Source organism: Geotrypetes seraphini, chromosome 7 (genome assembly GCF_902459505.1).
Source record: "Geotrypetes seraphini chromosome 7, aGeoSer1.1, whole genome shotgun sequence".
Taxonomy (NCBI): Eukaryota; Metazoa; Chordata; class Amphibia; order Gymnophiona; family Dermophiidae; genus Geotrypetes; species Geotrypetes seraphini.
Genome location: NC_047090.1, coordinates 72,294,334 through 72,321,029, shown reverse-complemented (window position 1 = coordinate 72,321,029; position 26,696 = coordinate 72,294,334). Strand labels below are relative to the sequence as shown.

Here is a 26,696-nt window from a genome sequence, read left to right as displayed (position 1 = left end):
AACTGCTCCACCTTTTCAAATGCATCCCAAATCCCTACCACCCCCAGATCTATTCCCAAATCCCCCATCATTGTCTGCATGATCATTGCCACCTTTTTAAAAAAAGAACAGGTTAAGTTCATCGGCAGAAAATGGGCATATTTGGTTATCTGATGCTGCATTTACACTCAATTGCTTTATTACTTGGAACAATTCTCATGGCCTATTCACCGCCCTATTTATCTTCTCTTGGAAAAATCTCTGTCTTCCCATCTGAACTCTTGCCTGAAACACATTCAACTGTTGCTGATATCTCTCTCACACTGTCAGATCGCACCCTACGCCATTATCTTTCCAGCTTTCTCAGATTTCTCTGAAATTCTCATAGTTCTAAAGTCCACCATCTCTTACTTTCATGCACATCACGTACAACTACTTCACATTTTGGTGCAACCTTGTCCAAAGTTATCTGTAAAGATAACTGCCAACCACTTACTACAACCGTCGAGCTACGCATATCAGTGTGATTCAGAGACTGTTCCCACTCATTCCACAATGCAACCTCATCAACCTTAGATCTTACCATCTTCAAAACTTTTGGTGGGTTTGTAACCCTCTTACGCCTTTGCTCATACACAATAACTGATTGAATCAAAGCATGATTAGTCCAGGGTTTGAATTCAACCTTCAAACTGGTAATACTCATCAGCTCCCATGGAGTAAATACTAAGGCCCGATTCTATAAAGGGCGCCTAAGTCATGCCTAAAGTTAGGTTTGCTTTAGGCATCCAATCTAAGTGGGTTAATGAGCCAATTAAGGTTCTTAAGTGATAATTGGTACTTAGGCATCCAAAGGACGTAGACATCACTTTGTAGATGCAGCCACAATTTCATTGATGCCCATGTTTAAAACTCACACCTAACTCAATAGGCGTGGGCGTGATTTGGGCAATGATTCAATTTAGGTGTCCTTCAATTCATTTACATAAAACTGAGCAACCTAGGGCATCCATATCATGCCTATATTGTAGGTGAATGAAAACCAGGTATACTGTTGAGCTTAGTTTGGGCTTCAAATAGATCTGAGTTCTATGGACAGAACTTAGGCACTCTTTGGACATTCTTAATGTGATCTGCTAAATAGCTCTCTGGGATTTATTTTTGCTTTATTAAGCTCAAAATACATTTAATAAGGCACCACATAAATGGGGCACATCTGAACAGATATATTGCATTCAAAACCTTCTATTTTTGTGGACAAACAGCAATGCTATTTGCTAATTAGAGGAAAAGATCCATTAACTGAAGCACAGCATATGAAAAACATAGCTTTGGTTTTCTTGCTAAAAAGCTACCCTTTTTTTCTGACTAAGTGCTCCAATCAGCTCATTCTTGAAAGCAACGAAAGCACATGACAAAAATATAAAGATTGCATACATAACTTCATTTGCAAAAGGTTAAAAACAGAAAGAGACAGATAGAGACCTTAGCATGGCTTCTACTTCATTGCAAATGGAGGTTTGCAGCTCAATAAGTAAAAGCCCTGTGCTTATCTTCCAGAGGTCATGGGTTCAAATCCCAACCAGCTCCCCAGCACATATTTTAATTGTGACATTCTACCTTGCAGGTACACCTTGATGATCTCACAATGAGGTCACCATTGTGCAACTGCAAACCTCCATTTGCAATGAGGTAGAAGCCCTGCTAAGGTCTGTATCTGTTTTTTTTTCTGTTTTTAACCTATTGCAAATGAAGCTATATATGTGCAATCTATAAATTTTTGTCATGTGCTTTATTTGCTGAATGCACCTGTTTCAAGAATGACCTCATTGGAGCAATCTTTAGTGAGAAAAAAGGGTAGCTTTTTAGCAAGAAACATAAAGCTGTTTTTTTCATGTGCTGTGCTTCAGTTAATGGATCTTTTCCTCTAATTAACAAATACCATTACTGTTTACCCAGAAAAATAGAAGGTTTTGCATGCAATATATTTGTATTGATGTGCTCTGTTTATGTGGTGGCTTATTAAATGTATTTTGAGTTTAATAAAGTAAAATTAAAAACCCAGAGAGCTATTTAGCAGATCACATTAAGGACGTCCAAACTGTGCCTAAGTTCCGTCCTTAGAACTCAGGTCTATCTGAAGCCTAAATTATGCTCAAAAGTAGACTTCCTTACAATGCCTATAAGACCTAGTTTTACAGTTGCTATGCTGCTTGCTAGCTTACTCTGTAGCACACTGGTTAAACCTACAGCCTTCTACCCTGATGTTGCTGGTTCAAATCCCAGTCACTCTGTCTGATGGAAGAGAAATAAATAAAAGCATTAAACAGATCCAACTCCCAGTATTACAATTATAATGAAAAACAGCATAAAATCACCATTCTAATAACATAATGATAAAATATTATAACATTAAGGACATTGTATGGACATCTAAATCTCACCTAAAACCTGATTCTCTAAAGGACGCTAAAAAGTTCGACTGAGCGCGATTCTACAAAAGACGCCTAACTTAGACGTTTAAAACGGTGCCTAACTTTAGACGTGTTTTGCAGAATCAGGGTCTAAATCCAAAACACTACCTGCTAAATGGGTTGGAACAGTACTCCATTGTGTAAACCTAAGTCATCCATCACATCTAAAAACATACATCCTCATAGTGCATCTGTGTGTTTAGGGATATTAAAATCCCCAAAAATCATGATGCAGGTGAGATCTAGATTAAGCTCCAAGAACAAGTTCAACAAAATAGAACTGTAATTTGTCAGCACTCCCGAGGGACTTTAGATCAACAAAAATTCACATCCACATTCCATACTATCAACACATCTATCCCATCCACTGTACCCTGATAAATCAAAATCAGTGTGAGATGAGTCTTGTGGAACAATACTTCTCCACCCCCTCCCCTGTAACCCTTACAAGCCCAATTCCACATAAACCAAGGAGGGCTGCATTTATTCACCACAATCATATCTGAATCTTCCAACCATGATTCTATTACACCCAAAACATCCAAGACATACTGCTCAAGCAATCCATACACAAAGTTTTTGATTTCAAAGACCGCACATTCAACAGACCTATCCATAGGCATACTTGATCTTCACAGTGCACTGACGGCATCTGAACCAATACTCTACCTCTCTCTTGATTTCTCCCCCCTCGTACAGCTTTCAAACCTCCATAAAGACCCTGTCCACAAACCACAGGAATCACATACATTATTATAATACTCAGCAAGACCACAACAAGGTGCTTACCAAGGCTCAAACAAAGGAGCGAACTAAAGAGCTCCTTTGTAGACGCAACTGTGTCAATAAAGCTCCTCCGGTCCGCAGCGCCTCTGGTGTCTCCTCCCCACTTTTGAGTTCTGCGCTGCCGATGACATCACTGGGGGGCGTGGCCAGCAATCGTCCTGCAGGGAGGGAGCTGATGGAAGTCAAAGCAGGCAGTTTGGAGCAGGAACCAAGCACATGTGTCCTCTCTCACAGGAGACACTCTCTCAGGCAGGCAAAGTGCTTTGAAAATGATCCCCATATTGTCTTAGACCTGCATGCCTGCCCCTCTCCAGAGGTTAATGTGCCAGAAGTTGCCTTATCAGCCTCAACATGTGCAAAAAGTTGATCAGACTGAGGTCAGCTTACCAGCATTGATGTCTTCATTTTCTACTGCCATTCTGGAACTGCAAGCCTCTCCCTCTCCAGTGGTTGATCTGACAGAAGTTCACCTTGAGTGTTACAGTACAATACAGTATACTGTACTGCATAACTGTATTTCTGTAAAGCTAGTTTTTGTCAAGCAATGTTTTCATAATGGTAGTGTATCATCTCTTTATATATGTGCATTTCCCAGTCTGCACTGTAGTATCCTACAGTACCTCTAAACTGTTTTGTCCTAATGGTGAGCATATTAAGGACCCCGTTTAGAAAGACCAATAGTGTATCCCAGTGCGGTTAATGCACCAAAGCCCTTTCAATTCCTATGGGCTTTGGTGCATTTGGCGCAGGAGAGTCACTACCATGGCTTTGTAAAAGGGGCCCTAATTGTTGTTGTAGCGCAATACTGTACAAATAAATACTGTACGTTACTGTATTTATTTGTCAGCACTGTTGTCTACAATTTTTTTGTTTCAGAATGTTACTTCTATAAGCATATTGCAAAATTAAAAAAAATATGTTTTACCCCAAATTCTAAGTGTTCTGCTATGGCTTTTGTCAAATGCTGTCCCATGCAGGAACCTAACCCTATTTTTCCTAAAGGATCCATAAAGGATCCATTATTCACTTTACACAGTTTTGAAATGCAAAATATACTGCTGGAACCTAACCTCTATTTTCCCATAGATGGAGCGCTTTGTTAATTCGCAATTTAATGGTTCGCGAACCTTTCTGGGAACTATATTACTGTGAATAATGAGAACAGACTGTAGTATTCTAAGTATTCCAAGACTGTAGTATCCTCGCCTTCCAAGCAGCCAAGCTGAACCCATGGCTAGCCCAAATGATACTCGAGGCCCCCACCTACCTCGGCTTCAGAAAATTACTCAAAACCTACCTTTTCAGCAAACAAGACCCTTAACCGACCCTTCCGATAATCTCCGGGCCCCTTGCTCGGCTCATCTCCTCCTTCATGATAGCTCCTATCTTCCCCTTCTTCTACCCTCTTCCTTCTTCATCTGCCAAGTTTGGCTAAATTTGTTGTAAATCCGATAAATTTGTTGTAAATCTACAAGTCTATGCGGATCCTAATCTAATTAATGTAAACCGCCTAGAACTCGCTGGGTATGGCGGTATATAAGAATAAAATTATTATTATTATTATTATTATTATAGTACTACCGTGTTTCCCTGAAAATAAGACCTACCCTGAAAATAAGCCCTAGCATGATTTTCGGGGTAGATATTTATATAAGCCCTACCCCCCAAAATAAGCACAACTCGGCCCCCTCTAACCTGCGATGTTGTCTCCACTGCCAACAGCTGAGAAATCACTTACAGCAGCCGCACAGGTTTCCCTGCGGCCGCTGAACGCTCCTCTGACCTGCCATCTCTCCGCTGCAGAAATCACTTACAGCAGCTGAACGGAAGTTTCCCTGCGGCTACTGAACATGCCCCCAATGTGCGCGGGTCCCGGATGTTGTCTCTGGCGCCGGAAAAGCAATTACAGCAGCCCCACGTGCCTCCAACCTGCATGGGTCCCGGCTGCCTCCACCGCCGACAGAATTTAAACCTTACTGCCCAATAAAATAAACTGTGCTTTCCTGCTTCTGCACAAGGAGCAGATCAAGAAATTTTTTCAGCTGCTTCCAGCAGCTGCAACACAGCCTGAAACCAGGATTTCTGGTGGCTGCCGCAGGATCCTAGAATCCACTGCCAGTGCAGCTCCATTTCAATCTGCTGCCTCTGCAATGTTGAACTTGCTCTCAGTCTGTCATCTCTACTGTAGCACCTTCAGGTATAGGACACCAGGGAGCAATAAATTCTGTACCCCCCCTCCCCAGGAGGACTTGGGCTCTATAGTGCCCCACTATATTGAAGCACTTGAAGTGGTATCTCATAACCTTGGGAGGCATCCTTTGAACAAGGCTCCCACCACTCTTCGGAAATAATATTTTGACCCCCCAGACAAGATGAGTGCAAAAAGAAAGAGCTATTCTGTGGAATACAAAAAAGGAATCGTGAAGGTCTCCCAGGGCAAAAATCTTACTACTTTCTGCGAAAAGAATAAGTTGGATATCTGAATGATCCGAAAATAGTGAGCAGAATACGATAACCTCAGTCAACAGGCATACAACGGAAATGCTGAGAAGCGCAAGTGTGGATCAAGTCATCAACCATTATTTCCTGAGCTGGAAGACATGATCTGTGAATGGGTTGCTGACAGGAGAGCAAGGGCTTTGGTTGTTCGCAGGGCTGATATTCAGGCATTTGCCCTTGCAATGGCACCACCGTAAGAAATAACCTCAGAACAATTCAAAGCATCACAACACTGGCTGGATGGCTTTCTGCAGCGATATGAACTGTCTCTAAGAAGATCGACAACAATATTTAAGCTAGAATATGCTGAAGTTATTAAACCTGCACTTGAATATAAGTCCTTTGTTGATGGCATTGACTTTTCTAAATACCACTTTCCAACATGATTGCTATGGATGAAACTGCAGTATTTATGGGCCAAGGAATCCAAATGACAGTTGATCAGCGGGGTGCCTCCTCAATCTACATTCCCTCTACTGGTTATGAAAGTGCACATGTTACCTGTATTTTGGCAATTTGTCTGGATGGAAATAAAGCCCCACCTCTAATCATCGCTATGGGCAAAAAGGATAAGATTGAACATGTTTCAGGCATTTATGTTCTTGAAACTGAAAAAGCCGGGTGCACACAAGCAGTTATAAGGAAGTAGGTCAGTTTAATGCTTCCACTTTTTTTGCAAGGCAGCCAAAGAGGTCTGCTGGTCTGGGATTCAGCCAGCACACACCGCGCTAAAGACATGAAGAACTTCCTTCAAGAGAGAAGAATAAATCAAATAATGATTCCCGCAGGAACGACTGGCTATCTCCAGACTCTTGATATTGCAATAAACAAGCCATCCAAGGACCATTTGCATATTGAAATTAATGACTACATTGAAAATAAAATGGAGAGAAATCAGCGTGGAAACTTTGTGAAGCCTAAACTGCAAGAGGTTGTGACTTAAGTGAAGAATTCATGGGATAAAATCACTGACAGTTGCGTTGCCAATGAACTACGAGCAGGCTACATGGACAAGACGTGTTCATTTAAGAAAAGCTCTTTTGCTAAACATGAGAGATTGGGGGTCAATGATTATAAAGGAAATGGAGTCACAAGAAATTCATGATGTAATTTGTTGTTTGGAGAGTTATGATGATGTTCCAGAAGATGATGACATGACTGTATTTGAATAACTTAATTTTTGTTCATGAATACCGGTAAATGTAGATTGTTGTACAGGGAAAATGGTTTGGAAAGTTATAGTATGATGTTTCAGAAGATGGTGACATGACTGTATTTGAATAAAACTACATTTTTGTTCAAGAATAAATTTAGATTGTTGTTCATGGAAAAATAAGACATCTCCGAAAATAAGCCCTAGTGTGGTTTTTGGGCCCAAAATTAATATGACTGTCTTATTTTCGGGGAAACACGGTAGGGGTAGTATTGGATTTGGCCGTAATATGCAGTTCAATTGAATATAGTAGTAAAAAATACACTTTTTAAATTGAGATTTGTTAGACAAATTAGATCTTATTTAACCATGGATCATTTAAAAATAGTTGTTCATGCTTCCATCATTTCAAAGCTAGATTACTTTAATTCTTTTTATCTGGGATTGATGGAAAATTGCTGTCTTGATTGCAAAGTTTGCATAATACAGTTATTGCTAGTAATTTGTTTTTATAAGTCCACAAATAATTTTTATTACAATAGCACATTTGCTTTCTCATTCTATAATTTTGTGCACACAATTTTACATTTAGAATGTAAAATTGTATATGCAGGTTATTGAATACCTATAGTTACACACAAAACTTAATTGACAAATTAGCTGCTAATTGGCACTAACAACCATTGTTGACCATAATTGTTACTAATTTGCAGTTACATTTATAAATGCACTTATTTGGTATTCTATAACTATAGTGCACAAATCCTATAGCATGTAACTGTAAGGTGGGTATGGATATGGAAGGAGCATGGGTAGGTTAGGGACATGTCCAGACGTTATATGCTAAGGTTATAGAATACCAAGTTACATGTAGAACTATAACATTTAATCACAGACATTTACACTAGCCTAAATGTTGGTGCATAACTATGTGCTTGCAGTAATATACTATGACAGCAATTATGTATGTAATTGCCATTACAGAATTTGCACTTACTGTGTAGCATCCTTTACTTCCCTTTTGGTGATCTGTAGAGAATTACGCACTTGATGGATTATTACAGATAATATTTTATTTTATTGATTTTTGAAAAACATACAGACAGTGCAATCAAATACAATAAACTAATCTCATAAAAGCACTTATATATAACAAATATATATTAGAATAAACCCTCTATCTTACTTATTTTATTTAGTTTTCAAGCCTCCTTATACTGGAATGAGTTTCTAAATGATATATGTCAGCAAAGGAATTATTAGAATTTTAGGTGCTTGGCCTTTTATTTAAATGAGGTTTTATATTATACTTTAAAATGTGTAACTTGAATATTTCCTTATTTGTGAATTGCTTATTGAGAACTTTGTTTATTATTGTACACTTGTTTATTTTCAGATTCTTTAAATGATTTTTAAAAGGCCAAATATAAAGGGCTTAATATTCAGCTGGCAGCAATCAGCATTTTGTTGATTGCCATTGGTGTGAAATCCAGAAATTCAATGCTAGGTCATGCCTTGGCTACAGCATTGAACTTAAGGTATAGGGAGCCAGCTAAAATATAGCCAGTTATATGTTTATTTAAAATGTTCTTATATACCACAAATCTTCAACATACACATATACATTTATAGAATAGATATAACAAATTTTCAGTACTTAACAAATAGGAAGAACCACATAAAGATAGGATTGTTGTATGTGGCCTTATTTATTTGGTTATCTATAAAGGGGCATCAATGCCTCCCTTCTGATGGTTACTCCTCTTTCTGTGCAGCTTAGCATCCTTCTGGCTACAGCCACCACCTTATCACACTGTTTAGATTCCTTTAGAGCCTCAGACACAATCAACCCAAGGTCTCTCTCTCCATCTGTGCTTATCAGTCTCTCACCTCCCAGCACCTCATATGTCTACCCCCAGAAAAGCTTACTGGTTACCTATTTCCTGTAGGATTATCTTTAAAATACTACTCCTTGCTTTCAAAGTCTAATCTAATCACATTACCTCATTCATAGACAGATTGCTGATCCTCCACGATTCGCATAGGGCACTACGTTCTTCCCACCAATATCTCCTTGTAGTTTCTTTAGTTTGTCAGTTATTTTATAATACAACACGTAAAACAATTTTTTCAGTAATCGCTCCCACCACTGGCCCTGAAACAAGAAAAGAATCTCAACAACGTTAAATCTAATCTCAAAACATTTCTTTTCAGAGATGCTTTTGAGATCTATATTTAGCTTTCCTTACTCAAAAACTCAGACATCAGGTCTTACACTAAAGACTCCCTCTACTTTTTTTGTATTTTGCCTCCTCTTTCTTTTATTTTAAGCAATGTATCCTCCCCATTTGCCCATGTGTATCATAATTGTGATCAGTATCAGTATTGTAATTGTGAATTTGTTCCCGCTATTTTATATTTTTAATGCTTTTTAACTTTGTACAAATTGGAAACCACTTTGTTTATAAAAGTCCTAAATAAATAAAGTATATATCAAGTCCTAAATAAATTTGAAACTTGAAAGAAGTAGGAAAACAGTGGACAAAACTGAAAGGAGCTATTTTAAGGACAACATATCTTTTTGTAAGGAAAATAAATAAGAGTAAAAAGGTCACTTTGGTTCCTAATAGAAGCTACTGAAAAAGTAAGAGAAAAATAGTTTAGCCTTCATAAATTACAAGAGATTGTAGAAAGTTAATATTGGGAAAACCTAAATGAAGCTGAAAAAGTAGTCAGGAAAGTAAAGATGCAAATGGAAGAAAAATAGCCAATACTGTAAAATGAGGGAACGAAACATTTTTTTGATATGTTAGTTATAGGAAGTGAAAAAGAGGCACTGTGAGACTTGAGGGTAAAGGGGAAAATATGTAGAAGTTGATAAAGATAAGGTAGAATTGCTTAACAAATATTTATTTTTGTTCTGCATTCACACATGAAAGGCCAGTAGTAGAACTGCAGAAGTCAAATACAAATAAGAATAAAAGTGTGGTAGATTGTAAATGATTTTCAGAATACTGTACTATGTTTGTGAAAATCTAGCTGTGTTAAAAGTAGATCAAGTGATGGGGCCAGATTCTGAAAGAACTTAGGGAAGTTGAAAGGGGACAGATTTAGAACAAATGCTAGGAAGTTCTTTTTCACCCAGAGAGTGGTGGATACATGGAACGCGCTTCCGGAGGCTGTGATAGCCTGAAGCATGTTGCAGGGCTTCAAAGAAGGTTTGGATAGATTCCTAGAGGACAAAGGGATTGAGGGGTACAGATAGGAGTAGAGGAAGATTATAGGGATAGGAGTGAGAGGCAATTTATAGAAATAGTCGGGACCACTGATCAGGCAAATGGGCCTGAAGGGCCGCCGCGGGAGCGGACCGCTGGGCGAGATGGACCTCTGGTCTGCCTCAGCGGAGGCAACTTCTTATGTTCTTATGTTCTCTGATGGCTCCACTGTCTGATCTTTGTAATGGTCCTGGATAACTTTATGATGCTGACTATTTTAGTAGCTTCCCTCTGGACCAGTTCCAGAACTTGACCATGATTGTACATGATGATCTTGATAGTCAAGCAGGTAGAAAAGAAAATGGCAAAATCTAGAAAGAAACTTGGGTGCATAGGTAAAGGAATAGCCATCAGGAAAAAGACTCACCTTTTGTGCAATTATGCCACATGATTATTTAAACATCTCTATCATATGTCCCTTCTCTCGCCTTTCTTCCAAAGTATACATACTCAGATGTTTAAATCTATTCCCATATGCTTATGACACTGGCCATTTTAGTAGCCAATCCTTTGGACCTACTTCATCTGGTTTATATCTTTTTGAAGGTACAGTCTCTAAAATTGTATACAGTATTCTAAAATGATGTTTCATTAGAGTCTGTTCTGCTACATTATTTTCTAAGATGTGATTAGAACTGTATAATAAAGCACAGTTACTCCATAGATTGATAAAGATGGTGTTATGTATATTCCCAGTTTTGTGTTCTATTTTTTTTTATGAATGATTCCTAATCTGTTGTACTTCACACTGAATTGAGGATTTCAGCATATTATCCATCCCAATTCTTTTGCTGGGTGGTAACTCCTAATAAGGAAGCCAGTACTGCATACACATAAGATATTTTTTTCCATATATGCATTATATTGCAATTGCCTGTAATAAATTTTAATTGCCATTTAGATGCCCACTTACCTCTTCATCAATATCTCCAGAGGATTGCTATTTCACATCCCTCCACATCTCAAAATACTCACGATGGATGCCTCCATGTATTTATTTATTTTAAAAATGTATATACCACCTAAAACTCCATAGCATTAAAACAGGACTCGGGGTATGTGGTCTGCTCAAGAGAAGACATTCCACATCAACTTGTTAGAGTTGTGGGCAATTCACAATGCTCTGAAAATGTTTCAAGATCATCTCTCCAATCAGGTCTTTCTTGTTCACACAGACAATCAAGTAGCCATGTACTACCTCAAGAAGCAGGGGGGAACAGACTCTCTTCCTCTGTGTCAAGGAGACGAGCACATAAGGAACTTGGCAATACTTCAAAACATATTTCTCAAAGTCATATATATATGGCTTTGAGAAATATGTTTTGAAGTATTGCCAAGTTCCATATGTGCTCGTCTCCTTGACACAGAGGAAGAGAGCCTGTATACAAGGGAAACAGATTGCTCTAGCTGAAAAGCTCAGCAGTTTTCTTCAACTGCTTGAGTGGACTCTCAACTCCAAAGTCTTATGCCACATCTTTTCACAATGGGGGACTCTTCAGATAGACTTGTTTGCATCTCCCCACAACTACAAGGTGCCTCAATTCTGCTCCAGATGGGAACTATCCTCATCGTCTGGAGGTGGATGCATTTCTTCTTGATTAGTCACACAAGTTCTTCTATGCATTTCTGCCAATCCTTCTGGTCCTGAAGACATTAGTCAAGCTCAAACAACATCCAGCCACCATGATCTTGACAGCTGCTTGGTGGCCCAGACAACCTTGGTTCTCCCTTCTACTTCAACTGACTGTAAAAGATCCAATTCCATTACAGATCTTGCCATCTCTACTCACTCAGAGCCAAGGATCTCTTTTACAGCCCAATCTGCAATCTCTTCACCTTGGTGAGCTTGGTATCTCTCATCCTGACTTCAGCAGATTTCAATCTTTCTGACCCAGTACAAGCCATTATAGCTGCTTCCAGAAAGCCTTCTACTCAGCACTGCTATTGACTCAAATGGACACACTTCAATTCTTGGTGTAATCTCCATCACCTGGATCCTTCCACATCTTCTATTCCTTCAGTATTGGACTACCTTCTCCATTTTTACAACTCTGGACTTAAGACCACTTTGGTCAGAGTTCACCTCAGTGCTATTAGTGCTTACCATGCTCCTTTCAAAAATAAACCTCTGGCTACTCATCCACTAGTTCCTGGTTTATGAAAGGACTCTTGAACTTAAAACCTCCACTAAAACCGCCTCTAGTTATCTGGGATCTCAGTGTAGTTCTCACCAGTCTGATGAAGTCAACATTTGAATCACTGGCATCTTCTCATCTTAAGTTTCTCACTTGGAAAGTGGTCTTCTTGATCTGCATCACTTCTGCTCGTCAAGTGAGTGAACTTCAAACACTTGTTTGTGATTTACCTTTTACAGTGTTTCATCATGACACGGTGGGTCTCAGAACTCATCCTAAATTCCTTCCTAAAGTAGTCACAGACTTTCTTCTGAATCAATCTATTGTGCTTCCTGTCTTCGTTCCAGAACCTCATTCTTCTGGAGAAACTGCTCTTCATACATTAGACTGTAAGCGTACCTTGGCTTACTATTTACAAAGAACTAAACCATACAGGTCTTAACCTCAACTTTTCATCTCTTTTGACCCTAACATGTTGGGCCTGCCTGTAACAGCATACAAAGGGCTCCTTTTACGAAGGCACATTAGGGCCTTAACGTGCTAACATACCTTTGTAAAAGGAGCCCTAAGTGGTTAATTTAGGACAGCTTTTGAACTATCCTAAATTACTATTACTATTAATTATTTATATTGCGATACCAGACATACGCAGTGCTGTACAGAGTTACAAAGAAGACAGTCCCTGCTCAAAAGAGCTTACAATCTAAAGTATGGAATTGGCAGTGGAGGAGAAGGGTATAACTAAGAGCAGCTTATCTGAGGAACAGAGTTCTCTGAGAGGTGTATAAGGAGAGAGAATTAGGCCGTTTAATAATAATAGCTTTATTTTTATACCATAGCACCTCTTAGTTCTATGCGGTTTACAATAAGAAAAAAGCTGTGCAAAACAGTGATAATCTTCCTCTTAATTCGTATTGTGAATAACACTATCACCTTACAATCAAACGCTGTCACACAAGTCAGTACTCTCTACCTTGTATGGATATTTAAGAGAAAAACAGGAGTCTCAAGTGCTCACAATCAAAGACCCGAGATATACTTCAAAGCCTGTGAATGATGTATTGAGCTATCATCAATCCCGTTTATTTTCTCTGTACCTTATAGTAGTTAATATTCTTTTTCTTAGTTAATGTTCCTTGTGTTTAAATAATCATTCAATAATTTATTAATCTTTTGCCATTAAGTGCATTTCAGAGCTACTTAGCTTGTTTTTTCTTTTTCTCCCTCTTATTGATTTTCTATTGACTCTCTTGACTCTCTACGGAAGATCTCCGTTTCGCTCCCGTGTATTTACTCGGGGCTTCATCAGGAAAGCGCCAAAGGTCACTGTAAAAGGCAAAAGAACTTACAACTTAGTATATACTTCATTAAACATGAAACCTAATATTAACTTTTTCTCATTCATCTATTATTCCCCGTGTTAACAAAACAGTGATAATACATCAAGTACATTCAGATCATATTAATAAAATATTAAACAAATTTACTAAATAGATAAGCTTTAAAATTTTTCCTAAAATCTTGGTAGGAATGAGAAACCACAATTAAACCACTTAAGTTCTTACTCCATTTACTTGCTTGACAGGTCAGAATTCTTTCAAGAAATCTCTTATACATTGTGACAAACCTACTGCAATACCAAGGTTTATCACAGGTAAATATAGAATATCACACAAACCCTGTTGCAGAAGGCAGACCAAACCAAAGCCCATGACAGTAATTTAACTGACTACCCTATGAGAAGTGAAGATGAGTTCTAGAAAAGGAAAGGTTTGCCTTACCTGAGGCAGTGCCAAAGCCAAGCAGGAAATCTCTGCCCTGCTACTACCCAGTTCCTGTAAGGCAGAAACCAGAAAGAAAGTTTTCCCTCAGAGAAACATCACAGGCTGAGGAAGGAAAGCTCTTCCCCCCTCAGAAGCCAAGGGTGTGTGGTTTTGCTCAGCTTAAAGCGAGGCTCAGCAGAGAGCAAAGGGGAAGAGAGACAGGATGCTCAGTGTGGGACTGAGCTTGCCACAGACCAGCTAGTTGAGATACACAGCACGGATTGGGAAATGATAGAGGAGCAAGTAGAAGGTAACTTGCCTCTAGAGTTCTTTTCCTCAGAGCCGGGTGAGGCTATGATTGTTGAGGACAGCAGTGCTGCAGATGAAGCTTGGCCAGAGAAAATGGAAGTGGCTTGAAACAAACGTGAGTTTGCTGGATGCTTTCCTTTGCTGTTTTTCCTGGTGTGCAGACTGTGGGTGCTGCAGGAGAAGGTATTTTTGGGACTGTAAAGTTTTCTGCATTTTTTCCTCTGTGCCTTAAAACTAAGGAACTATATATTTCATTGTGCAGAACTGTGGTTAAACTAAGTCAAATGCTGGGCAGGAAACTGAGCCTGTTTGTTCCTATGCTTCACTGTTAGCAGATCTCTGTGTGGAGACACCAGCTGTTAGCTGTTGCCATGGCAGCACCTTAGATTGTACTAGGCCTGCATGCTTCACAGAAATGTTTTGAAAATATAATCTAATCTTCTATTTCTGCATCGCACATACCTAACCAGGCTCAAGGCGACTTACAAAGAGAAGTGAGGAGTGGAGAGAGAAGGGGAGGAGAGAAGGGGAACATTTGTGCAGGGGAAGTTCTGAGATGTTCAAGTGTCAAAGAGGTTGGTTTTTAGTTTTTTTCAGGATGTGGTGTAGTTGGGTTCTGTTCTGGTCATTTCAGTGAGTCATTCCAGGTTTTCACTCCTAGGAAGGTAAGCATGGAGTGAAAAATTTGCTTGTATTGGAGATTCTTTGTTGAAGGAAGGTTTAGTAGTATCCTGTTATGGGTTCTGTGGGAGGTAGATCATGCTTTTGAAAAGAGTTGGATGAGTGGAGCTGCTGAGTTTCCGTGAATTATTTGGTATAAGATGCATAAAGTTTTAAATTTTATTCTTGATGGGATGGGTAACCAGTGTAGTTGCTTAATGAAGGCTGATATTGAGTCTTATTTTTTCAGGTTGAAAATTAGTCTTACAGCTGTGTTTTGTATGAGTTGCATTTTATGGATCAGTGCGCTGTTGATTCCCATGTAGGCAGAGTTACAGTAGTCCAGCTGTGGTAGGATCATTGACTGTACTGTATAATCAGAGCAAAGTGATGCTGATAAAAGTATGGTCTGATGAGTCTTAGTTGCCTCATGGTGAAGAGGGACTTTTTCTGAATATTAGAGATTTGAGCTTCCATGGTTAGTGTGGAATCAAGAATGCAGCCTAAGATTTTGGAGGTTTATCGACAGCGAAGGTGTGGCCCAATCGGAGACTGATGCTTGTCGGTGCTGTCTGTTGGGCTGTGTGGAAGTATAAGATTTTGGTTTTGGTTTGGTTTAGTTTTAGCTTGTTGATTGTTGCCCAATTTGGATTCTTTCAATATTGATTGAGACTTTGTTGGTGATATCTGATTGGTTGTGGGGATGTTGAGCAGAATTTCATCTACATAGGACATTATGCTTTCATCATCAAATTCGATGTTTCCGAGGGAACTCATGAAGAGGTTAAACAAGATGGGGGAAAGTGGAGAGCCTTTGAGGCACCCCACAGAAGGCTTTCCAGGTTCTGGAGATCTCTTCATTCTTTTTACAATGAATTCTCTGTTTTGTAGGAAGTCAGAGAACCATTTTAGTACCGTTCCAGTTATACCAATTTCTGACAGTTTTGTTAATAGAAGGTGATGATCCATGGAGTCAAAAGCAGATGAAATGCCAAAATGCAGGAGTATTGCCTGACATCCTGTACTGAGTAGTTGTTTGGTTTTTGTGATTAAAGTGAGGATGAGAAGTTCAGTGCTGTGTTGTTGATGGAATCCGAATTAGGTCGGGTGGAAACATGAATGTTGCTCGATGTAGATTGCAAATTGTTTACTTCCGTGGGTCTCGATGATTTTTGTTAGAATAGGTATGCCAGTGATGAGTCCATAGTTGGAGGTCATGGAGGGATCTGCCTTTGGATTTTTTGGTATGGGAGAAAGTGCAATTTTTCCCATTGTTTCTGGTAATTGACCATGGTTTAGGGAGGTATTGATAAGGTTGGTGATCCAGATGATGATTTGCTTGAGCACGGTTGCAAGAAGATAGGTGGGGCAGTTTTCTAGGGGACTGCGACATGCTGATAGTTTGGATAATAGTTTTGTTGTATCTGAGATGGACAAGACAGATTTGGTCTATGTTAGTAGGTTCTGTGGAATGCCTCAGAGTGTCAAGAGAACGATGTTACGTGATAATTGCTTTGGCTACATCGGATTGAACTGTCTTGATTTTATTTAGAAAGAAGTCTGCTGGTTCTTGTGCATGGATTTTGTTGGGGTGACCTGTGGATTCTTGGTTCGGTGGGATATTGAGCTGTCAGACCAGGAGGAATAAATTTTTTGTGTTTAATGTTTTGATGCCTAGTATGGAAGCGTAATAGTTTTTCTTGGCCTCTGATAAGCTGAGTTTGTATTTATTGATTGATTTACGCCAAAGTATTCGTGTGCATAGATGTTTGTCTGTTCTCAGTGATTCGGTAAACCAGGGGGAAGTTTGATGTTGCTTTATTTTTCGGGAGTGGAGGGGGGTAAGGATGTCCAGTGTGTTGGTTATGGTATGGTTCCAGCTTGTTAGCATTGATGTAGTGTTAGCATTGATGTAGAAGGGGGAATTAGGGATTTCGTTACTATGTTCCAGAAGAGGTTTGGTTGTTTCTTTCCTCGTACTAATTTCTCTTCACTGGTGGCTTTGTCACTCCTGTTCGCTTTTGAAAGGTTTAGGTGAAAGTTTAGGAGGTTAAAGCTGATATGTTTTCTCTGTTAACCTCCATCCCAGTTTTGATTGAGTTCATCTTTAAGAACTGGTATCTGCTGTCTACAGCATAAATGGCATAAAAGTTGTTGGTGTGCCTTGCTAAAGAAACCTTCTTCTCAGAAGTATAAATTGTGCTGTCTCTCCTAGCTACCTGTGCCGGTAGCCCAGTATTGCTGGCTTGTTAATCAGTGCAGTAAGCCCCTGTCCTGCAGCTCAGGAACAGAGAGCTACTTATTTTGGGCTGCTGTAAAATAGTGGAGCAGTTAATCGAAATGCTTGTATTTTTTCTTGTACAATGCATTCCTAACATTAAACTCTGGTAAAGAAGACTGTGTATGATCTATCTACTAAAGTCCAGAGCTTGGGACTGAGTTAAAGTTTGTTTGGAGGAATCTTTTCTTTTGGTTATGTTTTTGTTTTCATGAAAACCGGTGAGGAGCTTAAGTTTGTGTTGCATTACCAAGCCCATGATATGGACTATGATTTTGAGGCCATTGGCCAAATAAAGTTTATATTTTTTTCTTACAGCCATTCTTACTAAGTGTTATTCATTGCAAGACCAATTGCAAGAGCAATTCTAGGCTGTTGTCTAGGGAGTAATGCCCTGAGAGGCTCCCCTAGTTTCAGGGGGACCATGCCAGATTTAGGCAGCATGTCACTACCGGGCTGTCTGTCACGATTTTAGGGAGCACAGGTGTGACAACATACATTCCTTTAAAAATGGAGATGAAAATAGCGAGCTACTTTGAGTATGACAGTCAGCTTCAAAAAATCTAAAATGCTTCAATAGATAACATGGAACATAACCAAGCAGTGTTTTATAACAAAAACAAGCAAACTTGAATAGTATGATTGCTTCTATTGGAAGTCAATGTAATTTCTGGTAATACGGTGTTTCATGTTCTGACTTTTTTCAAATTATAGATTAATTTCACTGCAATGTTTTGGATAACTCTCATCCTCCTGATAGTTTTCTTAAAGGAGCCAAGGTAGACAATATTGCAGTAGTCCAATATATTTAGAACCAAAGCTTGCACCTGCAATCTGAAAGATATAAAATCAAAATATGATTTTATAGAACGGAGTTTCCATAGAACAGAGAAACCTTTTTTAACCAAAACGTCTGTTTGGGTTTTAAAAGTTAGTGCTCGATCTAAAATAACTCCTAATATTTTTATGCTGGAATTAATAGGGTGGTCTATTCCATTTAAATTCAAAGAAGTATGTTTAATTTTATCTGTTGGACTTCCCAAGAAAACTTTTGGTTTTCCAGCATTTAATTTTAGTCTAAATTTACTAGCCATTTTTAATGCAGATGGGATAAAGTTTCTGATGATAGAGAAATAATGGGAACTACTATAGTTATATTGTCAGCATAACTATATAATCTCAAGTCTAACTTAGCTATGCAGGTTCCAGCACCGAATATGCTGGCAACTGCATAACCTTGGGCTCCTTCTTAGTGCCTCCCTCCAGTTGGGTGATCTGAGGGAATATTCAGTGGCACTCTCTGGTTAAATGTTGCTGAATATCCCTTCTAAGGAAGTCAGTAGTGATTTAAGCAGGCAGGAGAGCTTTCTGCATGCTTAAATCACTCTGAATATCAGCCAAAAATTCTTCAGTTCTTTTTTTCAGAACTGCATGTACACGTGGACCATGACCACATTCACGTATGTGCCCCAGAAAGAAGACTTCATTTCTGAGTACTTTCTTCTGTTATACCTTACAGTTTGGCAATAATTTCATTATAGGTAAGGAATTTAGTAAAATGTGTGTGTGTGTATGTGCACGTGTTTATTTATTTTTTGTATATGGACATATGTGATATACTTAGTTAACAATGATACAAGAGCTCTCAATTTACATGTTCAAACCCAGCGCTGCTCCTTGTGATCCTGGGCAAGTCACTTAATCCTCCATAGCCCCAGGTACGTTAGATAGATTGTGAGCCCACCAGGACAGATAGGGAAAATGCTTGAGTACCTGATTGTAAAACCGCTTAGATAACCTTGATAGGCGGTATATAAAATCCTAATAAAACTTATGTTACAGATGGAATTCTATTTTAATTCACATGAAAAAATCCAAATTACCAGCTGTGTTCATAATAACAGAAAACACTACTAGTACCTGGTTTCTATTATACTAACATAAATCTAGTTTCTACATAATGATATGACTTTTACATCTGAATACCTTTCTGCTTCAGGCGTTGTTGTTTATGCATACATTTATATTCAAAACCTTCCTTTTTCAGCCAGAGTGTGCTTTAAATAAAAGCATTCATAACTATGTTTTAATTTATTTAGATCTGGTATATAAAAATTCTATTATAAATAACATACATTTAAAAAAAAAAAAAGGCATTTATTATTTGTAATGCAGCCACAAGCATTATAGAATTTGTAGTTTGGTATTTTAAAACAGAGAAATGTTGTGATTAGTTTAAAGAAAATTTATTAGTTAACCCAGGAGGATTGCTCCAGTGCTCGTGATAGAAATCATATTGTTGAAATTCTGTGATCTTTGTCCACTGTTGGGTTTGGGTCAGAGAAGAGGAGGGTGTATTATGTGAATCAGATGTGTCATGTAGTGAAGGGTGATGACTACATTCTCACTGATATTCTCCTTATTCCCCCTGCTCAAAGTGTGATATTTGTTTTTTATGCCCCTCTGTCCTTCTGTGAGAGACATTTACTCACACAAACATTCATATTATATTTTGGCTCTGTATTTTTCTTTTGGCCTACCTTTTTGAATGGCCCTGAAAGACTAAACAGGTGTTATCTACTTTTGATTTTAGTGCATTTAAATTAATCCTGTCAGCTCAGCTGTTAAAACAACTGTCATCTCCAGCTGTTGGTAATTTTCTTCTGCTGGGCTCTTTTACAGGTTGCCAAGTCCTGAGTTTTTGCTGACAGACTCTGTAGAAGTACTGTATATATGTATGTATGTATATATATCTATCTTCTCTATAATAAAACCCTAAGCATGCATGCGCACTTAGGACTGCGTGTTCCCTGTGACCTTGGTCTCTGGGTCCGTGCCGAACTCCATTTTCGAACACTGAGGCAGGAAACATGCCAACGATTCCCTCCTCTCGCCCTCACCACCAGAGAAACTGCTATCGCTGCTGATTCGGAACAGGGGGGGCACAGGTGCCCCTGCCGGCATCTACTTCTCCCCCTCCTCCCTCTCTCCTGCTTACCTGCCCGCAAAGCGCTACGCCGTTCTGCCGCTGGCTTCGACGTCTTCTCTCCACTGTGACCTTGTTCTGACAACTTCCTGTTTCCACTAGGGTTGGCCGCAGTGGACAGAAGACGCCAAGGCCAGCAACAGCGCGGCGCAGCACTTTTCTTTGAAGTTAAACACGGTAGCTTCAAAGACACTGTCGCAGCCATCCCCGGGCAAGTAGATTTCTGCGGGGCGTATGGACAGGGGGAGCAGGGAAGGGGTGCTTGCTGGACGGGGGAAGGGAAAAGGGCTACTGCAGGACAGGGGGTGCAGGCAACGGGTGGGTGCAAAGGGAAGTGGGGAATGCTGCTGCTGCACAGGGAAGGGGGAAAATGCTGCTGCTGCACAGGGAAGGGAGGAAAATGTTGCTGCTGCTACAAAGGGAAGGGGGAATGCTGCTGCTGTACAGGGAAGTGGGGGGAGGGAGGGAAAGGGGGCCAGGGAGCAATCTTGGTTTGATTTGGGGGGGAGACAGAAGGGGGCCATGGAGAGAGACAGAAAGACAGGCAGGCAACGCACGAGAATGAAAGACAGACACACAGAAAGACAGCGGGCAGGGAGAGAGACAGAAAGAAAGAAAGACAGACAGACCGCCAAAGGGGCAGGGAGAGAGACACAGACAGAAAGAAAGACAGACAGCGGGAGGGAGACAGGAAGAAAGGGGCAGGGAGAGACAGAAAGAAAGACAGACAGACATATATTCTAGCACCCGTTAATGTAACAGGCTTAAACACTAGTATATATACACATGTTATATATATACATCTATACTGAATGTATATATATGTGTATACACACACACACATACATATAGATACAGAGAGAGAGATATGCTACTACTATTAATTATTTCTAGAACGCTACCAGATATATGCAGCGCTATACAGTCACAGCACTATACAGTCACAAAGGAGACAATCCCTGCTTGAAAGAGCTTACAATCTAAACAGCAAGAAAGACAAACAGGGGAGATGGTTAGTCTGCTGGCTAGATATTTTGTCTTGGTAAAAATGGATTTGCATTGTGTTTTATATCATCCTTCATTTATAAATCATATACTGAAAATGCTAATTCAAACAAGGAAATGAATAGTTCAGTAGAGAATATTGATTAGAAGTAGAGAAATACCTATGTGGTTAGTGCAGTGCCTGAGGAACTGGGTTCAATTCCTACTGCAGCTGTGAGCAAGTCACTTAACCTTCTATTACCCCACATACTAAATAAGTACCTGCATATACAGTAATATGTAAACCATTTTGACTGTAATCACAGAAAGACGGTATATCAAGTCCTGTACCCTTTCAGAATGTATAAAAATGGCTAAAGTTTTGCCTTTGCAAAAATACCAGAGCGTATAGAACTCTATCAGAATAAAGATCTTTTACTAACATTTTTTCAGAACATGGGTTGCACCTTCCCTGCCCAACTGATAAAGTGGGAGACTCCAGTGCTTGGAGGAAAAACAACATATAACATAACATAATATAACATATAACACACAATACAATACAAAACACAACATTTTTTCTTGTATTACACAAATACCTGTAGTAAGTTCAGTACAGATCATAAGTTTAAAACAAGGGCATACCCAGGAATTACAATCAATTCAAATAATGCAATCATACAAGCAAGATAGTGCATATTTCAGGATACAAATGTAGTAAATAAAGTTTTCAAAGATTTCCTAAAAGCTTTATAATCTTCAATAACTCCAAGATGAAAAGGCAATAACCTCCACATTTGAGTAGCCTGAAAATTGAAAGCGGAATGAAATTAAATAATCTCCTCAAATACTGCCCTCTAAAAATAGGAAAATAGAAAGGCAAACTATAAATCCCTTACCCAGGGGAAGAACCATTGTCTTGGTTCAGCTCCTCAACCAGAGCATCGTCTAGGCAAGAGGACCAGAATTTGGCAAAGTCCTTGGCATTCCCCTAACATCAATGCAAGAGATTCAAAACATATTTAAACCTTCCTGCAGTGCTGAAACATTCTATAATTCATTATACTAAGGTCCTTGACTTACACAGTAATTGATCCTAAGAAGGCAGAAGAATTTTGATTCAGCCTCAGAGCTTATAAATCCGCTGGACTGGTAAAGGATCCCTGTCTGCATACATGAAGCAGAGAGGAAATGCTATAAAAAACAGATAGAGTACCACAGTAACCAAGGCAAAGCCCTCCATACCAGATTTTCCTCTGTTGAGACTAATAGCTTTGTGGTAAGAACTCTACTAAATAAGGAGGGTGTTGAGGATGATACTGACTTGTGCTGAACTGTTTGAAATTGTATGAGAACAAATCAAAAATGAAAGGCAATTGTTAAATTACACGGTAACAGGAATAGAACAAGTGAAATGCAGCATATGTACTCATACATTGCCTGTTGGATAGTTCGTCCACGCACAATACAGCACTCAGCCTTTAGTTGTGTGGTAGCCATGAGATCAGAAACATGGACACTCCATTGCATGATTACACCATCAAAGATCAACATGCAATAATGCACTTTCCTTAGGTAGAGGGAGTGAAACTTGTGGAAATTCACTGTCAGATATTGACTCAGTATGGACATAGCACCATGAATCAACAAAAGGTTTATGAGTGGGTAAAAAGGTTTAAAACGGTAAGAACAGGTGTAACCTTCATTCTGGTTGCCCATCAACATTGCACACACAAGAGCACATTGATAGGGTGAATGCCTTGATTAGAGACGACCAATGGATAACGGTGTCTCAGTTGGCTGCAAATTTGGATATCAGCTATAGATCTGCATTTGCCATAATGCATGATGACTCGGGATGCAGGAAAGTCTGTGCACGATGAGTTCCCAAACAGCTTACTGATCTGCACAAGAAACAGCATGTGGAGATTGAGACCCAGTTCCTAAGATGGTATGAAGAAGATCCGAGTATTCTGGAGAGAATTGTCACTGGAAACAAGACATGGGTGCATCATTGCAACTTGGAGAGCAAAAGACAAAGCATGATGAAGTAAAGGAAGCGGTGCTCACCTGGTTTTGGAATCAGCAAAAAAACTTCTCTGCAGGAATGCAGAATCTAGTTGAATACTACAAATGTGAATGATACAACAAATGGGAACTGTGGAAAAGTGGTATGTTCAGTTGCTCACAGTTACTTCTATTTAAGCCGCTAAATATATTTTGCTTTTACTTTTTGATATACCCTCATTTATTGATGTTGAAAAGATATCCCTGCTGGCTAGCCAAGTTGAATTCACAGCTGGAAGCAGCCCTTACTTTTTGGATTGCTTTATTGGCTGAGAGAAAAGTGAGGAATGAGTAGATTTTATGCCAGCTGGTCTTCTAGCTTTGCTAGCCTTGACTCTGCTCTCAACCAGCCCAGCTAAAAAACATTTATTCTATGCTCGCACCAAAACAGAATTACATATGTTTGTTTATTTTTTTATTCTGAAACATTTGTAACCTATCAGTCTTTAAGTTCTAGGTGGTTTCCAATAAGATATACGAATTATAGAAACAAGCATGCTATACACTACTCATGAAAATATATAAACATAGATATAAATACAACTAGAAATACAACTAGAACTGAATAAAATTGTCTAAAAAGCTTGCCTAAAAAAGAGGGCCTCTGTTTGCCAGATGGCTAAATATAAACACAGAGTAGAGGACTGTATAAACTGCGTAGACAAATATAAACAACTCTGATCTTCATAATTAGACTATTGTAATTTGATTTCATCTCTTTACTTATATGATATATTTTGCTTATACTTTTGGAATTTAACTTTGCTGTAAATTTTAAATTCAAGTAGCCATCCACATATTTGTATTTGTATCTATGGGGCTCATAATCAAAGGAAAAACATCTAAAAAAGTGGCCTAAATGGGTACTTGGACGATCAAAAAGCCTGATTATCCAAGTACCCATAATCAAAGCTGGTTTTAGATGCATAGAGTGAAAAGAGGCGTTTTTAGAGGGGAAAGGGCGGGAGGTGAGCCGACCAAGACATAGACGTACAGCAGGTATAACCAAAAGTTTAGGCAGGTCGCCTAGTCGGCACTTATACCAAGCCAAAACAGGTATAAGTGCCGAAAAAGGGGCCGCTGAACTGATGGCAGCTGGCGTGATCAGCTCAGCGGCCTAGCAACCTACCCACCCCCCATCGCAACCATCGTGGCAGGAGAGATGCCTCATCTCCCCTGTCGCAATAGCAATACCATCAAGTGCCACTAAACGTGGCACTTGGAATCGCTAAAGTGGCAGGAGAGATGACCCATCTCTCCTGCAGCGATCCACCCCTCCCCCGATCTGGCTCCGCCGATTATGATCGGGGCAAGAGGGAGCCCAAGCCCTCTTGCCCTGCCAGCCGCGACCCTCCCTGACAACATCGGGGAAAGAGGGAGCCCAAGCCCTCTTGCCCTGCCAGCCGCAACCCTCCCTGACAACATCGGGGAAAGAGGGAGCCCAAGCCCTCTTTCCCCGTGAGCCGCAACCCTCCCCGACAACATCGGGGCAAGAGGGAGCCGACCCGCGAGACAACCCCCCACCGTGCCGAAACCCACCAGGCTCTATGCTGGAAACAAAGACGGGAAACTGACAGGGCTGACTGTCAGTCAAGAAGAGGTATACAGACAGATTGATAGGCTAAAGAGCGATAAATCTCCGGGACCGGATGACATCCATCCAAGGGTCATCAAGGGACTACAGCTGAACTGCTTCAACTAGTAGCTAACCTGTCGATCAAATCGGGAAAGATTCCGGAAGACTGGAAGGTAGTGAATGTTACGCTGTTCTTCAAAAAGGGTTTGAGGGGAAATCCGGGAAACTACAGACCGGTGAGTCTAACCTCGGTACCGGGAAAGATGGTAGAGGTGCTAATAAAGGACCACATCATTGATCACCTTGACGGACACGGTCTGAGGACCAACCAGCATGGTTTCAGCAAAGGCAGATCTTGTCTGACGAACTTGCTGCACTTTTTCAAGGGAGTAAATAGGCAGATAGACAAGGGCGACCCAGTCGACATTGTATATCTGGATTTTCAGAAGGTATTCGACAAGGTTCCGCATGAATGACTACTTCAAAAAATTGCGAGTCATGGAATCGAGGGTGAAATACTCATGTTGATCAAAAACTGGCTGGAGCATAGGAAACAGAGAGTGGGGGTAAATGGACAATACTCAGACTGGAAGAGCATCACTAGTGGGGTGCCACAGGGCTCGGTGCTTGGACCCGTGCTCTTCAGCATCTTTATAAACGATCTGGACATTGGTACAACGAGTGAGGTGATTAAATTTGCGGACGATATGAAGTTATTCAGAGTAGTGAAGACACAGGAGGATTGTGAAGATCTGCAAAGTGACATAATCAAGCTTGAGAAATGGGCATCGACATGGCAAATGAGGTTCAAAGTGTATAAGTTTAAAGTAATGCATGTCGGGAACAAAAACCTCATGCACGAATACAGGATGTCTGGGGTGGTACTTGGAGAGACCTCCCAGGAAAGAGACTTGGGAGTTCTGATCGACAAGTCGATAAAGCCGTCTGCACAATGTGCGGCGGCGGCAAAAAGGGTGAACAGAATGCTAGGAATGATTAAGAAGGGAATCACGAACAGATCGGAGAGGGTCATCATGCCACTGTACCGTGCCATGCTACGCCCTCACCTGGAATACTGTATCCAGCACTGGTCACCGTACATGAAGAAGGACAAGGTACTACTCGAAAGGGTCCAGAGAAGAGCGACTAAAATGGTTAAGGGGCTGGAGGAGTTGTTGTACAGTGAGAGATTAGAGAAACTTGGCCTCTTCTCCCTTGAAAAGAGGAGACTGAGAGGGGACTTGATCGAAACTTTCAAAATACTGAAGGGAATAGACTTAGTAGAGAAAGACAGACTGTTCACCCTCTCCAAGGTAGGGAGAACGAGAGGGCACTCTCTAAAGTTAAAAGGGGATAGATTCCGTACAAACGTAAGAAAGTTCTTCTTCACCCAGAGACTGGTGGAAAACTGGAATGCTCTTCCGGAGGTGATTATAGGGGAAAACACCCTCCAGGGATTTAAGACAAAGTTGGACAGGTTCCTATTAAACCTGTATGTAAGCAGGTAGGACTTATCTCAGGGCACTGGTCTTTGACCTGGGGACCACTGCGGGAGCGGACTGCTGGGCTCGATGGACCACTGGTCTGACCCAGCAGCGGTAAATTCTTATGTTCTTAGGTGAAGGAAGCTATTAGAGCTAAAAGAGAATCCTTCAGAAAGTGGAAGAAGGATCCAACTGAAAATAATTGTAAACACCATAAGGAATGTCAAGTCTAATGCAAGGTGCTAATAAGGAAGGCGAAGAGAGATCTTGAAAAGAAGATTGTGCTGG

At 40.1% G+C, this 26,696-nt stretch overlaps 1 protein-coding gene across 1 annotated transcript in view; it reads left to right on the top strand.

Moving 5' to 3' along the window:
• The window catches only part of SOX5 (SRY-box transcription factor 5), an 845,257-nt gene that overhangs the window by 253,896 nt on the left and 564,665 nt on the right, over nucleotides 1-26,696 (top strand).